The sequence below is a fragment of the Zootoca vivipara genome, chromosome 5, assembly GCF_963506605.1.
Source record: "Zootoca vivipara chromosome 5, rZooViv1.1, whole genome shotgun sequence".
Lineage (NCBI taxonomy): Eukaryota > Metazoa > Chordata > Lepidosauria > Squamata > Lacertidae > Zootoca > Zootoca vivipara.
This window is the reverse complement of record NC_083280.1, coordinates 71208259-71226534: the sequence shown is the minus strand read 5'-3', so window position 1 is coordinate 71226534 and position 18276 is coordinate 71208259.

The window sequence follows — 18276 nt, the reverse complement described above, 5'->3', positions numbered from 1 at the left end:
TGTGTGCAAGTTGCTTTGAGATACTTTTCATTAAAAAAAAACAACCCAAACCCAATTAATAAGTACAATGAACAAACAAACCGGACATTGCCCACCCACTTCGAAGTCTGTCTCCACATACTTAAGGACTAGAAACTTAAAAGAAGATCAGAATTCATGCTCCCTAGCCTGTTACAAGTTTCATCCCTGGGGCTGCCATCTTTTTGCTACCCTTGTTTCTGTTCTTTTAATAGCAGTTTGATACATAGAACTTTAGCAGGTGACATTTTTCCTCATATAAGGAAAAATGATGAGCAAGCTTGCTTGACTTGTCGTTTTTGTATGTCAGGCTACTCTTGAAAGCAGACAGTCAGCAGTTATATTCTGTATTTGAATGGTAGAATCATGGAGTAACTGGGAAGTTAATTGAAATGAATTACAGTACGGTAATTTCCCCAAGCCTCAATGGGAAAGTTTATGCTGCTGTGTCATTTTCATTTTTAATTCTGTCCTTTTGCTTATTGTTTTTGTTTTATATAGTTTTTGCGTCGGCAAGATGCCTTGGAAATATTTACCGAGGGGTGCTATATAAATTTCTTTAATTAAATGAAATAGAAATAGAAATCCATGGGAGTCGGGCTTACATGGGAGAAAATTAGGCTGTTGTAACTGGAGACATTGTGGAGCACACAGGTGGCGCTGTGGTTAAATCACAGAGCCTAGGGCTTGCTGATCAGAAGGTCGGCGGTTCGAATCCCTGTGACGGGGTGAGCTCCCGTTGCTTGGTCCCAGCTCCTGCCAACCTAGCAGTTCGAAAGCACGTCAAAATGCAAGTAGATAAATAGGAACCGCTACAGCGGGAAGGTAAACGGCGTTTCCATGTGCTGCTCTGGTTTGCCAGAAGCGGCTTTGTCATGCTGGCCACATGACCTGGAAGCTATACGCCGGCTCCCTCAGCCAATAATGCGAGATGAGCGCGCAACCCCAGAGTCAGTCACGACTGGACCTAATGGTCAGGGGTCCCATTACCTTTTAACTGGAGACATATGTGAAGCTGAGATTGTCCCTCCTCATACACTGAATGACCACTGCCATTTGCAGCAAGAAAAATACTGCACACAAGCACTGTTTTCCACACTGCAACCAATTTATTGAGGCAGCTGTACCCGTGAGCCATGCACTGGACTCTACTGTATTTCCAAGTCCTGGGGGAAAGCTCGTGTAACAGGTGAAAAATTTCCAACACTCAACCTTTCTCCTTGACATGCTAGCTTTCTGTGTGAAGAGAGCTTTTAAATGCGGAAACACACCAGATACCTGAAGCTCTCCCTGCTTATAGTCTAAAGAAGTACATATTCCAGTCCAGAAATGACTCTACCATTTGCTTTTTCTGGATGCACAAGGGGCTGTGGTCCTATACCCACTTTTCTGAGAATATGCCTCGTTTTAATTCATTGAGACTTGCTTCTGAACAGGCATGTCTAGGATTGCTTTGTACATCAATCACATATGAGATTGAATAATAATAATAATAATTTATTATTTATACCCCGCCCATCTGGCTGGGTTTCCCCAGCCACTCTGGGCGGCTTCCAACAGAAAAATGAAATAAAATAATCTATTAAACATTAAAAGCCTCCCTAAACAGGGCTGCCTTCAGATGACTTCTAAAAATCTGGTAGCTGTTTTTCTCTTTGACATCTGATGGGAGGGCGTTCCACAGGGCGGGCGCCACTACCAAGAAGGCCCTCTGCCTGGTTTCCTGCAACTTGGCTTCTTGCAACGAGGGAACCGCCAGAAGGCCCTCGGTACTGGACCTCAGTGTCCGGGCAGAATGATGGGGGTGGAGACGCTCCTTCAGGTATGAATGGTCTCTTTGCTTCTTTAACTTATGAGTAGTACTGATCTGTAAAAATTTTGGCCACCCACATTTGACCACCCACATTTTTATATAGGCAGATGGCATTGCATTCCTTGGAAACATGTTGCATAAGCGTCATTGCATCCCTCAGCCTCTTCAAGGAAGTTCTGTGATGCCATAATGTTCAAAGTAGGCAGATCAAAGGTGCAATAACATATTTTATATGCTGGTGCTCTAGCTTTTATTTTGGACTAGATAGAATCAGGACACTGAGTTTAGCACATAGCCTAGGTGTACACAGTTCTGCAAATCCTCTGAAATGGCTGGCTATAAGTAATACTGCATTTGTGCCAGTCCAACTTCCCAATAAAATATTAGCTTTCTGAATTTGTGATGAGATTCTTCCCCTCCGCTTCCTCATTAAAAATATATCAAGTATCATTCAAGTCCTCTCTGAAGGATAATTGACTCTAGCGTTACTGAGGATGTGCTCTGCTTCGCAGAAGAGAAAGGGAGGGTATGTTAATATTAAAAATAAAGATTGCTGTATGCGATAATGTCAGTCATTTTTATCAGTCCTTAAGCTTGCTTAAAGGATGTGTTGTTTTCAATTAATTTAATTGGTCTCCGCCCTGAGATCTTGTGATGAAAGGCAAGGTATACACATTTTAGTTAAATAAGGCTGAGCTTCTTGGTGAGTTCAAAATTGGGAAAGGAGTATGACAAGGCTGTATATTGTCTCCCTGCTTATTTAGCTTATATGCAGAATTCATCAGGCGAAAGGCTGGACTAGATGAATCCCAAACCAGAATTAAGATTGCCGGAAGAAATATCAACAACCTCAGATGACACAACCTTGATGGTAGAAAGTGAGGAGGAATTAATGAACCTCTTAATGAGGGTGAAAGAGGAGAGCGCAAAATATGGTCTGAAGCTCAACATCAACAAAACTAAGATCATGGCCACTGGTCCCATCACCTCCTGGCAAATAAAAGGGGAAGAAATGGAGGCAGTGAGAGATTTTACTTTCTTGGGCTCCATGATCACTGCAGATGGTGACAGCAGTCACGAAATTAAAAGACACCTGCTTCTTGGGAGAAAAGTGATGACAAACCTAGACAGCATCTTAAAAAGCAGAGGCATCACCTTGCTGACAAAGGTCCGTATAGTTATAGCTATGGTTTTCCCAGTAGTGATGTATGGAAGTGAGAGCTGGACCATAAAGAAGGCTGATTGCCGAAGAATTGATGCTTTTGAGTTATGGTGCTGGAGGAGACTCTTGAGAGTCCCATGGACTACAAGGAGATCAAACCTATCCATTCTTAAGGAAATCAGCCCTGAGTGCTCACTAGAAGGACAGATCCTGAAACTGAGGCTCCAATAATTTGGCCACCTCTTGAGAAGAGAATACTCCCTGGAAAAGACCCTGATGTTGGGAAAGATTGAGGACACAAGGAGAAGGGAACGACAGAGGACGAGATGGTTGGACAGTGTTCTCGAAGCCACCAACATGAGTCTGACCAAACTGCGGGAGGCAGTGGAAGACAGGAGTGCCTGGTCCATGGGGTCACGAAGAGTCGGACACAAGTACTCGTAAACCACTAAACAACAACGACAAAACTATATTGAATTAGTGGGCTGAGAGCAGGTCAATACCATACATAAGGCGCATTCCCCCAAATAATCTTGAGATCCATGGTTTGTTAAGGAACTGTAGCTGTTGGGGGGGGGCAACTGTTCCCAGGATTCTTTGGGGTGGGGGGCAATGTGCTTTACATCTGCCTACACTTCTAGATAAAGGTGCATCAGTTCAGGTTGCCAGAGAAAATCTGTCAGATTGTGGCCACTAGGAGGTGTAAGTGACTAAATTGATCTGCAAAACAGAAACCCCTTTTTTGAGTGGAAGCAAAGCCATCAGAACCTGAGAAGTCCAGGAAACCAGAATTTGCATCCTTAGCAACTTGTTGAGGGGGAAAAACAGTGGTAATGATTGAGCAACTCTTTGGCAGTTCAGTAGTTGACGGGGTTTGCAAATGCAACAAGGAATGAAAGCACATTTTTACTAAAATTAATGCCACCTAGATATTGTTGTTGGCATCCATCTGTCTTGGCAGATAATGGAGTGCGCCTCCAGGGGTGAAATCAAACCACTGGAGAATCACAGTGCCTGAAGTGACCTCTCCAGGGCTCAAGCCTGGGCAATGTCCTGGATAACTTTAATATGCAGGTAGGCTAAAATTATAATAACACATTTGCTATATAATTTTGCATTTTCGCTCCTTCACAGCATTTGCCTCCCTAAATAATAATAATAATAATAATAATAATAATAATAATAATAATTTATTTGTACCCCGCCCATCTGGCTGGGTCTCCCCAGCCGCTCTGGGCAGCTTCCAATCAAATATTAAAACAATACAAACAATACAGCATTAAATATTAAAAACTTCCCTAAACAGGGCTGCCTTCAGATGTCTTTTAAAAATAGGATAGCTGCTTATTTCCTTGACATCTGTTGGAAGGGTGTTCCACAGGGCGGGTGCCACTACCGAGAATGCTAGCTGAGCAGCATAAGACAAAAAGGCGTGAAAGACACAAGGCTGGTTCTATCCTTGGAAGTCCTTCATTTCAGCTGGATTTATTGTGCCAAGTCAGTGTGCATAGGATTGCATCCAGGAACTCGTTTGTTGTGCATAAAATTTGACACACACCTATATTTAAAGAACACTCCCCAAGATCCCCTTCAAACACTTGGCAAAGATGAGATCCTGTCCGTCCGTCCGTCCCCCCCCCCGGCACAAATTTTTTAAAAAGCCAATGAAATTTCAGCTCTGGGCCCGAATCAACAGGGATGCTTGCCCAATATAAAAAAAAACTGATCCCAAACAAAACAGCTGAACTAAAAGAAAGTTTTGTGAGTAATGGGGAAGTGTAAAGGAACAAACTAGCAGCAAGTGGAAAGTAACTTGGAATACAGAAGTCACTGTGGTCAAATGAGACCTTCTCCCCCTCCCTGCCTCCACCCGCTGGGCTCACTACAGGTGTTTTTTCCCCCCAGGCTTTACAAATATTGTTGCATACCTGCTTGTTTTGACTTTATTTTCCCACTGCAGCCTGCAAACAGGCGCCCTCAGTCAACAGCCAGTATGCTTCAGAGTTCTGTTTGTTTTTGTTCTGTGGACTATTTAAAATATAAGTATTTAGCCTTGAAGGAAGAAGGATCTAAAAATGGTTTGAGTCTCCCATATTTGAGTCACAGTAAAATGCGTTCAGAAGTTCCTGAATTGCCCAGTTGTTATATTGAGTTCAACTCTCTAGTTCAGCTGCTCCACCAGTTATCAGCAACAGAACCTCAGCATGTCAAAATAAGGGAAAGGAGAACATGCACACATGATCAATTCACATAAGAGCAAGTCTTAGTTTGTGCATCAGGACAAAACAGTGAAAGCATTGCCTTCCCTTCAGCAAAATGTCCTAAACCAGCGTGGTGTAGTGGTTTGAGTGTTGGACAAGACGTGGGAGGCCAGGATTCAAATCCTCACTGAGTCGTGAAGTTTGTTGGGTGACCTTGGGCCAGCCACTGCCTCTCAGCCTGACCTACCTCACAGGGTTGTTGTGAAGATAAAATGGGGCAAGAGAGAGAGAGAACCATGTTTGCTGTCTTGAGCTCTTTGGAGAGAAGAAGGGATCTAAATGTAATCATAAATAAGATCCATTTCCGTTTGGACCTTAGTTTCACTCTTGTACGAGGCTGTGATTTACATTTTTTGTTTTTTTGCAAAAATTACTGTCTGCTATTAAATTTAGAAACAGCTTTTCATGGTGTCCAATGACAAATCGCAACAATAGATAACCCACACATGAAGACACAGAAACAACAGCAGCCTCGGAGATAATATTAATAAAAGAATCAAAAATGTCTCTGTAAAAGTTATCTGCAGTTGAAGGCAAGTTCACTGTTCCCTAACGTGAGGCAGCTTGAAAGTGGTGCCTTCTGCTGGTTTTGTGGCTGTAGCCTCAGTTCCCTGCCCTTAGGCCAGGCTCTCGTATTGTGTTGGCAGCTGGGGAGGTTGATTTAGGGCAGGCATCCCCAAACTTCAGCCCTCCAGATGTTTTGGACTACAATTCCCATCATCCCTGACCACTGGTCCTCTTAGCTAGGGATCATGGGAGTTGTAGGCCAAAACATCTGGAGGGCCGCAGTGTGGGGATGCCTGGTTTAGGGTAAGCTGAAAGCCCTACTTCAAGCTGAGGAGCCATAGCTGCCAAGTTTTCCCTTTTCTCACGAGGAAGCCTATTCAGCATAAGGGAATTTCCCTTTAAAAAAGGGATAACTTGGCAGCTATGTGAGGAGCACAAACTCTGTGTTGAAGGGTGGAGAAGCTGACTGCCTGGGTCTGCAGTGGAAAATCAAGGGTGGGACCTGAGATGCATTTGGATGTATCAAGAGCTGGTCTTACAAAGTAAAAAGTGACCAAAGGTTGGTCATTTATTCCCAGCTCAGGCCCCTTAGCATTTGACTTTCCTGTTGAGAAGATCACGTTGAAAGGAGAATAGATGAGATGTCTGAAGGAAAGAAAGAAATCCTTACCTGCCTAGTTATACAACCCACAACTCTTCAGAGCAGGATTTAAAAACAGCCCTTCATTTATAGCTTTTCCTCCCATTGCTAATGCCCCTGTGGTTGATCAAAGAACACCTGCCAGTGGCTTCACACCTAGACCAGTTTGTCTTTGTTTTATTGGCTGTGGACATCTGTTAATTGTATGTGTAATGTAAACTTCCAGCAATCTGACAAGACCAAACTCATCCTTGCAAGCAAACAGAAAGGAAGGGAAATTGTTTGGGTTAGGTTCCAGAAAAGCATATGACGTAAGCCCCCCAAAACCTCAGAAGGTAGATTCTGAGGGCAGGCACCCAGCAGCACCGAAAAGTGGTCTCTCCGCCACCTAAAACGCCGCCTAAAATGTATAAATTGCTGTTGGAATGGCATTTGGAAGGTGAGGAGGTGAAGTCGGTAATGATACATTGATACCCGTGAAATTAGTTAAAACATGTAATAAATGTTGGAAATGCAAGGAAAAAGAGGGAACCTTTTATCATCTGTGGTGGGAATGCAAAAAAGTTAAAAGCTTCTGGGAAATGATATATAATGAGATGAAAAAGAGGTTGAAATATACATTTATTTTTTAAAAACAAAACAAAAAAAACAGAAGCATTTTTACTTGGTATTATTGGTGAGGACATTAGTAGACAAGATAGGAAATTGTTGTTATATGCAATCACGGCGGCAAGAGTATTACTGGCACAGAAATGGAAGCAAAAAGAATTACCGATGAAAGGATTTAAAAAAATATGTGTTTTTACATGAGTAGAATGTGTCATTTTATTTAAAATGCATTTCTGAGTTATTTGTGTGGCCTGCCTGGTGCTTTTACATGAGTAGAATGTGCGCTTTTATTTAAAATGTATCTCTGGGTTATTTGTGGGGCATAGGAATTCGTTCATCCCCCCCCCAATATAGTCTGGCCCCTCACAAGGTCTGAGGGACAGTGGACCGGCCCCCTGCTGAAAAAGTTTGCTGACCCCTGGCTTAGGGTCTCATCAAACCTAAATCTGGCCCTGGGGTATTTGTGGGGCATAGGAATTTGTTCATTTTTTTCCTTCAAAATATAGTCCATCCCCCCACAGGGTCTGAGGGACAGCTGAAAAAGTTTGCTGACCCCTAATTTTTTCCAATGTGAAAAGCGGCTCATCAATTGATCAGTGAGAGAAGAAACAGGTGCACAGTGGGTGCTGGTGCTATATGATCGGTCTCTGGGAGCAGTTCCTCAGCTGAAAAACACAAATAACCTTAAATGAGGTTGAGGGATTTGGGCGGAGGTTCACCCAGCACCTCTACAGCCTTCTTGGAAAAAGGTGAATGCTCCCCTCTGACTGAAAGATAAACCCCTTTCTGAGCATGGGAGGTTAATAACACCTCTTGGAACAGGCCAATCCATGAGATCTAGATGGGGCAACAGCATCCAAAATAAGCAGCCAAGGCCTTTGGCTAAAAAGAGGGCACTGAAAAGTACACAGGTTGTGGGTTTCCTCAGTCTGTTGGGCCTGTAGTTCACCACACATTAGAGCTTCCCCTTTTGGCTGGGCTGGACACCGACTTGGGCTTTCAAGAGAAAGAGACCTTTTGTGTACATGAGAGACATTTTGATTCATCCCAAAACCGTCCTGTCTCCATTTCTTTCCAAGTCAGTGGGGGGGGGGAGCCTTCGTTTTATTTATTTGCCTTACTGCATCATAGGAAGACCATTCTAAGAAAAATTCTCTTCCTGTCAACATTTCACAACAGAATGTACCTTTCCTTTGCAAGGAAATGGCTGTGGTATCCAAAGAACCTGCTGGCTTTAAAAGAAAACTTGTTACAAACCTTCCCAGCAACTAAAGGACCTTTTCTCAGAACCTTCGTATATAATCTACCTTGTAATATTGTCTGAGAGAAGCAATTTCTTGGATTTGTCTTTAGGTCTATTCATTTCATTTTGTAAGATCTGTATACTGCTTGCCTTTAACAAAACTTCAAAGCAGTTTACAAAGAGCTACAGTTGCCGGGGGGGGGGGAGTCATGTGCCGTTTGAATTTATGATGGGGAAGCATGATCGTACTTCAAATTCATGTTTCTTGTTTAATGTGGGTGGTAGTGAATGAAGTTTTACTCAAGAGTAGACCCACTGAAATTAATGAACCTTAGCAACGTCCATTATTGCCAGTGGGTCTGCTCTGGGTAAAATATAATTTATTACAGTGGTACCTCGGTTTACAAACACAATTGGTTCCGGAAGTCTCTACTTAACCTGAAGCAAACTTTCCCATTGAAAGTAATGGAAAGTGGATTAATCCGTTCCAGACAGGTACACAGAGTACTTAAACTGAAAATACTCAAACCGAAGCGTACTTAAACCGAGGTATGACTGTACCACCCTCTATTTTTATCCTGCAGTCAGGCCCTGATAGCCTTGGGTCACCTGCTTCATATTTATTATTAAGATTACTAAATAAGAAATCATACTTTGAAATACAGAGCAGGCAGTAAGCCAGCTACTCCCGAGTTAATTCTGCACATATTTGTTGTGTGAACCTGGCATTCTCCCTATTGGACATTAGAGGCCACTGTTCTACCATTCTTCCCAGGCAATGTGTGATATACCGTAGATCTTTCTTAGGGTAATTCTGGGTAGCCAGTTTATTGTGGGGTCAGTACTGTACATGCACACAATTTTTTTTTTGCAGTGTCCACATGACATTGTTTGCATTAAAATGTCATTTCTTAGAAAAAAATCCCGTTTCCATTGACATGGGCATCTACAAGGACCTGGATCTAGATGGACAAATGGTCTGATCCAGGCATCTTCCTAAGTGTACTCAGAAGGTAGCTCTACTGAGTTTGAAAGTTCCTGGCATATGGGAGTGGAGCCCTAACCTGCATTGTGCTTTACAGTGCAATCCTATGTATATCTGCTTAGAAGTAAATTCCATTTGGTTCAATGTGGCTTTGCTCCCACAAGCTTCCTATACAAGCTTCCTGTCTTGCAAGCTTTTGCCTCAGTGCAAAGAAAGATTTGTGCATAGGAGCTGTCTTGCACACGCACGGCAGATGTTGGTGCATCTGCATGTCTCATTGATCTGGCTGGATGCAGATGGGTAGCATCGACATAGCGCCTTCAAGCGTTCAACGCACTACATGTGCATTGCGTAACAGGCCTTTGGCTGTTATATGCAATCATGTGTACATGATCTAGGCTCGGGAGTGGAGACATGGCACCTCTGTGAAGGAAGGTCCCTTGCTATTTCTAGATGCAGAACCGAGGCCAGGAGGTTATGAACTGGCTGGTGAAGGTGGCGAGACAAACAGAGCTCTCCCAGCTATAGCCCTTGGGCTAATGCATCAAATTCCCATGAGAACAGAACATTTTCAATGCTATTTGTTAAACTTCCTCTGAAAGAGTTGGATCATCTTTAGGTTTGCCGGAATACTTGAGGTTATACACCCTACACCTCTGTGGGGATTTATTTCCAGACACTCAATGTGTGGTGAATTTTCCATTTCCAGTGAAATAGGCTGTTGAAATGCTGATATAGACTTGATGGATATTAGGTTATGTTGATGCATGCTTTCACCTTTGACAGAAAGTGTTTCATTTCTGGCACGTAGGCTCCAGAAGGAAACAGACTGCCCCTTCCTCCCATGGTTGGAGCCCTGAATTCTTCCTCAGGCGGCCAACATCCCTGAAGCCCAGACCTGTCAGCCTCACCTGAATTCACCCCCCCCCTCCCATCTTCTTAGCAAACCTGCATGAGAAGGCAGGCTCTGGCGGATTGAGTGGGCAAGACCAATAGTGGCCCCAATTATGGTTTCTGCAAGTGTAGAGGAAAATGGGGGGCATATGGGGCTTGTCAGGTTGGGAAGGTAGCCCATAAAGGAGAAGGAAAACTCTGATCCTAAACCTCTGCTGTCTTGCGGGATATCTTTGAGAGAAGAAAAGGCTAAGGAGTAAACCTTTCACAAATCTGGAGTGGAGTGTCTCTGGGGGGGGGGGGTCTTGTCATCTGGGCAGCCCAGGACCTCCATACACACTGCCCTGGCTTGTGTCCCAGAGAGATCATTTCAGTGCTGCTAACGCCGCAGTTTGACTTCACCCCCAGAGGTGTACTCCGTTGTTTCTTGAAACGGACAGTTGCCATATATCTTAGCCGCCCCCCCACCCACCTTCTGGTCTTAATTCACTCTTGCGGTCTTAATTCTCACCTTCCCCCTCACTCCTGCTTGCCTGCCTTCTCCCTGGCCCTCACCACTTCCTAACTGCACACCACCAGCACTGCCAGGCCAGCATCCTAGAGAATCACTTTTCTAGCCGTTCCAGATCTTGTCCATCAGGATTAATTTAGGCCTTAACTAGAAAATGAGGGTGTTTGCAGGGCTGCAGCTGATTCAAGTGGAATCCGTCTAGGCACAGAACATGGGAACTGGTTATACTGATGAAGCGGGTAAGAGAAGAAGGGTTGTTTCTGTTATTCAATCACATATATAGCCTGGGAGGTGGAGGGAAGAGTCTGGGAGGAAGAAGGCGCAGCGGCACATGGAAAAGTCTTGGGTATGTTTTTGCTTAAGTCCCCACTGGAAGTCAGGGTGACATGGAAGTTAAAAGCATTTCCTAAACAAGCACCGATTTGCTTTTTAACAGTCCTGCACGCTAGCCTGTCTCCCCCCACCCCTATGGAGGTATTTGTTCTTAGTTTAAACAAGCCGGCGAATGTCTGGAAGTGTTTTGAGTCACAAGGCAATGCTGTTTCTTCCTCAGAGCCTGCCGTTTCAATGCTCCCATTTAGAACATCCCACAAGGTCAGCTTGCAACAGGAAGAGCTAGTGGCTGGACGTGATTCTCAGCAATGATCAGAATCATAGGTTCTCCAGGATAAATAGATAACACGTGAACCCCACCGGGTACTCTAGTAACTTTTGGAAGGGTTCTTCAGTGCACCCTAGTTTATTCTTTTTAAAACTTGTGGTATACTCACAAACCCATGTGCACATTGGGGTGACTCTGAGTTGAACTCTGAATGCTCACAGTAGTGCGTGTTGACATCGATTTTTAAGCGAGTTGGCTGGTGCACACCTAGAGAGCCAGCTCAGTGTGTGGCCAGATAAAGCCCTGAAGTCTCCAGCTGCTGATCCCCAGCTTTAGCAGTATCTACTTAATTATTTAGCCAACAGTCAAGGCAGTTTCTGCACATGCTGTGGAGGGAAGGGAGGGGCAGGTGGGGCTCATCCACCTGGGAAGGTAGCCCATCCAGGAGAAGGAAGACTGATCCTAAACCTCCGCTGCCTTGCAGGATATCTTCAGGAAAAGAAAAGGATAAGGAGTAAACCCTACGCAAATCCAGATGGAGTCCCTAAGATGGTTGGATGGTGCCTTGTATGCCTCCTTCCGGCAATTCCTGCAGCCAAGCTAGTGTTAAACATATTGCTCTACTTTCCTTTGGGCCACATCAGCAAGTATTGTCATCTGGGCAGCCAAGGACCTCCATACACACTACCCAGGCTTGCACCCCAGAGAGGTCAATTTGGCGCTGCTAACTCAGCAATTTGACTTCAGCCCCGGAGGGGCACTCCATTGCTTCTCAGACAGACGGTTGCCAACAACATGATACCCTGCTTTTCTATCAAATATTCTCAGCTTACAAGTTTTAAAAAAGAGAGAGAGAGAGAGAGGTCCAAAACTTGCACTTTGCACGCACGCCACCCTTAAGACCCTGGCTGCTGACTGAACCCATAGTGTGCAGATTCCCTTCAGCTGTGCAAGTGGAAATATTTTCTCTTCGACAGAAAGGCAAGAAGCAACCCCCCCCCCTTGCAGTTTCCCTTTCTCTGGCAGAAGGACGAGGGTAGGATGGCTTTCCTTGGAGGCAGGGGTGCAAGCTCCCAGCGGCCCCTCAGAGCCCTGGCTGGTATGGCAAGAGGCCAGAGGATGCTTGCCTGCTGCCCTGGCTTCCCTAGGGCAACTCTCTCTCCCACAAAGGAGGCAGCGCGTGGTGATGCCACCACCCTTTGGGCCCCTGTGCCAGTGAAGGAGAATACCTGCTCTTCCCTCCCCCTGCCACCCCTTCCTCCTCCCTCCACTTGTGTATTCCTGTCATGTTGACATTTTACTACTTGTTTACTGAGTGAATAAATGGCTGGGTTGCACTTAGAGGCAGGAGTGGCATGGGAAAGGGGACAAAGGAGACAAGAGTGCAAACGGGCTGCTATTTCCAGCCGGCCTCCAACTAATTTTGAGCCTGGCTTCAAAAGCCAGACTGATGGAGAGGATATTAATAGAGCTGAATGAAATCCACAGCTTTTGTTGCCCGTGGTAGGAATTACAGTGGTTGGGAGGGGGAGCGAGAGAAACAGTGAACTCTCTTTTCGAATGTGAAGCTAGGAAAAAATGCATGGCATTTTCCTACTAGGGACATTTTCTATTACAAGCTCAAAAATGCTACAAGATGTTTAGATCTCTAAATAAAAACGCTACTGAAGGGAATTTGAACACACATGCACATAAACACATGGTTTCAGTATGTGTGTGTGTGTGTGTGTGTGTGTGTGTGTGTGTGTGTCTGTCTGTATCTATCTATCTATCTATCTATCTATCTATCTATCTATCTATCTATCTATCTATCTATCTATCTATCTATCTATCCTACCAGGAAAGGAAGCTCTGTTTCATAGAATTGCAGAGTTGGAAGTGACCCTGAGCGTCATCTAGTCCAAACCGCTGCAATGCAGGAATATGCAGCTGTCCCGTATGGGGATCAAACCCGCAACCTTGGCGTTATCAGCATCATACTCTAACCAACTGAGCTATCCAGGCTTTTATAAGGCTGCTCATAAGCTGCCTGCTAAAACAACTGTCTAATTAAAGCAATCTATTGGTTAGAGCATGGTGCTGATAATGCCAAGGTTGCAGGTTCAATCCCAGCTGCATATTTGTGCAATGCGGGGGGAGGGTGAGTTACATGATCCTCGGGGTCCCTTCCAACTCTTATTAATTTAAATTAAACATTAACTTGCCTTCGTAGTGAGTTTTTTTAAAATAAATTGCCGAGACGCTATCAGATTTTCCTTTGCAGATGGTGTAGCAAAAAGCTTACCTGCGTCAGAAATAGCGGTAGCAGTGGCGTCACCTAGTTGGGACTACAGCAGCAGCAGGAGCCCGTTTCTTTACTCAGCATGCCATATTGGCTGTTCCCCATGAAGCCAACTCCACATGTGGAGGAAGGCCACATCCCAGTGGCTGAGCATAAGCTTGGTATGCAGGTCTCAAGTTCACTCTCTAGTTATCTCTCCAATAACAGGGCTTGGAAAAGGCCTCTGTGAGAGATCTTGGGGGAGTCACTGCCTGCCAGCCAGAGGAGATACTGGGCTAGATGCAAATGCTTTTTGAAGCTGCAGATAATCAGCTTCACACCTCTTGCTAGATCGGCTGGTATCCAAAAAATCTGGATTCTATCCCTCTCACCCCCAGTTAAGGATTTCTGTGAAACCGGCAAAGTTTACATACCATCCCCCCATAATTGCAAAGATTGCATACCTCTCTCTCTCTCATCCTCCTAAGACCATCTGTCTGATAATGTATCACAGAAGAATATGGTAACTTTAGGAGACTTCCTCTTTTGCAGTGAGCATGTGGTGGGCAATTCGTTTGCTACTGCTGGAGGGGACACAGAAGAAAAGTTAACTCTCGGGTGTTTTTTCTTTTTCCATTTCCTTTGCAGTCAACACTGCTAAAAAAAGATGGTGGAAGGGATACAAGAAGCGTGCAAACATGATTTTCTGTGCCCTGATAGTTTATACTTTCCGCACTAATGTAGCCTATGGTGCGCATCATGGCTTGCTATAGAATACATGGCTTGCTATAGATACATGGCTGGTATCTGTGGCAGGCTATGACAATAATGCCTCTGTACATGTGCAGAGTACCGATTTGCCACGAAACCACTGCACTCAGGCTTCATGCATCTGAGGGGAGGGGCAGCACTTATTGGCTACCTCCTCCCTTTCAATAAATTGAACTCAAATTTTATGCCTCCTCCTTTCACTGCTTCTCTATGAAACAGGGGAGAATGGAAAGCAGGGGTGAGGATCGGGGCAGTGAGCAACCAACACAGCAGATGAGGAAATGTGAGAGCATACCATTGCCTCCTTTTTGGCGCTTGTTAAAAAGCTTTACAGGAGGGTGCTTTCTGCTTTGCTTTGTCTCCTAGACCCCACATTTATTTTTATTTTCCTGAGCACCTTAGGACATGTCAACACTTGTGGTTAGTTAAGCAGGCAGTCTCAGCAGCTGGCGCATCTTCAGCTGCCATCTCTCACTGCCAGACAAAAGTGCCAGACAGATGTCAGTTTAGAGTAGCAGAATTCTGCATTTATTTTATTTTATTTTAGAAAAACAGATCTGACAGGTCCACAGCCTTGTTTTTTGTTTTTTAATGTGCAGCTGTTCTTTGCTTGACAACAAAACCTATCCAGGCAGCCAGGCACTGTTGTTATGCCATAGGATCCACCTTTGGGCTTTGAGGTGGCATGTTATTAGAGGGGGACAAGGGCACCAATGGTCAACTGACTCTCTCTCTCTCTCTCCCCCCTCCCCCCAGCCAAAGAAGCAAATGTAACCACATTGGTCCAAAAGTGAAAACTCCCAAATTCACAGTTGGGCACTACGTTGGAACCAACTGAACTGTCACAAAAATGTGGCAAGCCATTGAGCTTTCCCAGACCTCTTAATCAGGCAGTATATTGCAGGAAACAGGGAGTGAGGAGGGATGAGGGGAAATTGCAAACAAAACGAAGGAGTACAAAAATTAGGACGGTTTTGTAGTAGCCACAGTTATGGTTGGTGACTCTTCCAAGCAGCTTGCAAATGAGTCAGAGCTTCCTGCTAGGTTGTGAGTTAGAACCAGCTTTGTCTGGAAGAGCTTCCGCCAGGCCTGTCAAAAAAAATTTTTTTTAAAAAAAAAGCTGCAGCCTGGGTTTTGAGCGGGGCAGAACAGGCATTTCTTTGTGGGAAAACCCTGCCCGTGTGCTTGTTTCTGCACCCCTGTAATGCCTTCTTAATCATTCGTTTGTAAACGGGCCGCTATACAGACGCTCTTCATGTTACAGCTGCCTTGAGTTTTCCCACTCCTTGAAGGAGCATGAAACATCACCCGAACATGTCTCTATCCAAGGAGGCACTGCCTTAGCAGGCCAGGGACCAAGTTTTAAGCACTAGGCAAAGCTCTCCAGATAAAAAGCTCCATCACAGCACATAGGGCCAGTAAGAAAATATTTACATATTGGTTTCACTATTTTTGGGAGAGCTCCTAGCTCATAACATAGACATCTCTGCTTACAGGTCAATAGAGGGTAGGGCATTCTCTGAACCTCTCACCTGCTCTCCTCTTGCAGATACTGGGAAAGCACGTTTTCCTACCATTGTAACACGACTGTTCTTCCTGGCCTCCTTCCTCACAGATTCCTCCCACCCATGTGAACCCCTTCAGTTTGAAGATACAGGGCCTGCCTTGAATCTTGTACAGAATGCTGATGTTTTGGTTTTAAACAAACTAAAACAGCTGTTTCTGGCAGAATGATATTGTCCATTCGAAGATGGGGTTTAAAAGGGGGATGTGACTGACAGATGATTCTTCACTTTGAGTTAAAGCACAGCCTAGGATAAACGAGAAAACAAGAGATGGAAAAACAGATAAAAGTAGGAGAGAGCAGATCTCTCAACAGTCTTGGAAGGCTGAGAGCAGCTGGAAATGCTCAACTTTTCGGCTTGATGCACGCCTGCAGTTCTGTCTCTAAGGCATGTTGGATGGGGCAGGGTGGTGGAGCTGCAGAATTTTAGGCCATTAGGCGAGTAAACAATTCCAAATCCAGTTCTCTCAGGGCAGTATCTTGCTTGTATCCTGTGGGAAAATGCACTCAACTACTGCACGCACTGCTTTGTCCTTTCACATAGAGGCAGAGGCCTGAAGTAGGGCAACAGGCTTTATAATCAGAGGTGCAGTGCCACTACAGGCTTCTTTTAACATTGGTAATTCCTGCCTTTTTGAAAATGTTTCGCAGGACAACCATAGCGATACCTATGGAACTCTGATGGCTCCACTCCAAACTCATTATTTTTTCTTTGTTACTACATGAACATTTAGTTGCATTTAATTACGTTTTAATGACTGCCTTTTCTGTTTTAGTTTGTTCTAATTTTTCCCCCTGCGTAAGCTGCCTTGAGTCACAGACTGGGGAAAAGGTGGGTTATAAATAACTTTAACTTAGTGCAATGACAAGCCCCGTGTTAGAAATTCCCCAGGCGCCTGGGGTGTTTTGCATCTGATGTGGGTCCAACTGCAACCACGTGGAGGTCTCTGGATGCCAGGTTGGCGATGGGCATCTCCATCTGGCTGCTCCTTCCAGCTTCCTTAAGCAGATAAGCAGAAGAGCTTTATTTATGGAGTACATGGCCTACCCCTCTTCTCAGTTAATCCCTACAATGACCCTGTGAGGTATCTTAATAGGCTGTGATTGGCCCAAGGTCACCCAGTGAGCTTCATGACTCAACTCCATCTCTTGTTCATGAGTGGGGATTTGAACTCTGATCTCCCAGGTCCTTGTCCAACACTCTAACCACTACACCAACCAGCTTCCTTCTGCTATGGGGCAGCTACATAAATTAAGTAGGCAAAGAAACATGGGGAAAGCAAAATGCCACTTGGATCTGGAACATTTTCCTTGAAGCTTCAATTTGTTTTATTCTAGTTTGTTTTTATCTGATGTTTTAATGTGTTGTAAACGGCTTTGAGGGTTTCTTTCTTTAAAATACAAAGCGGTATAGAAATCAAATGGATAATAATAGTTGTTGTTGCCTGTCTGCTCCGAAGACTCCCGAACCAATCACCTTACCCTTGTAGGATGCTTTGTGTGCCAAAAGTTCTTCTTTGCAAAGTGAACCCGGCCGCTGATAGGAGCTGCCCCAAGGCAACAGGGGGCCACGCAGCAAAGGAAGCCAGTAACTGGGCTTATGCACCATTCTCCTAGGCCAACTGCATCCTTTTACAGCACAGATGGAAGTGAAGACAGCATGCTGATTGAATCTTGACAGAAGACACGAGAACGTGCGAGGCTGTGTTGTTGGAAACCTGATTTTTCTATAATCTAGCAAGTCAAAATACCCAGGTCAAAGCCTGTCTCACAGACTGAAGATGTGTTCATCAAGTTTCCAAAAAAAACACCACCCCACCAACCAACCACCCTTCCTTAAATAAATATACCAGCACTGAATGGTGCCCTTGTGCTCAGGAAGGTCAAATGATTGGCTTAGGAGAAAATTGCCTCTCTGTGTCTATCCCCGGGCTAGCTACAGAGTCGGGAGCCTTTCTGTGTGATCTCCCGAGAGCCGCCAAAGAATTACACCCCCTCCTATTCCTGGGTCTGCTCCTACCAGTGATACTGGACTCCCACTTTTGGCCTGGAGTCTTATCCTCCAGTCCAGTGGATACAGCAAGATTGGCAGACACTGTGCTTAACCAAGCATCTCCATATGCTTGCACCATGTCAATACAAATTAAAATAAGTCTATATAAAAATGTCTGCAGCCTTACAAAACGGGAAGCTTTCTCGGCTGCCAAGAGCAGGGGCTCTCTGGGGGAATGAACCCCATATTTGATATAGGGTTGGCCAGGCTGCAGCCCAGAAAACTTGCCTGAGGTTGCTGCCACGGCTTCGCCCTTCCTACACCAAGTCCTGCTTTGCCCTCCTCCTATGGGGCAAAAGCAAAGTCTTGCCTACTTTGCCACCTTGCAGAAGCAAGTTTGGCAATATCGCTGTGACATAAAACGTTTTAATGATGAAGGCGTTG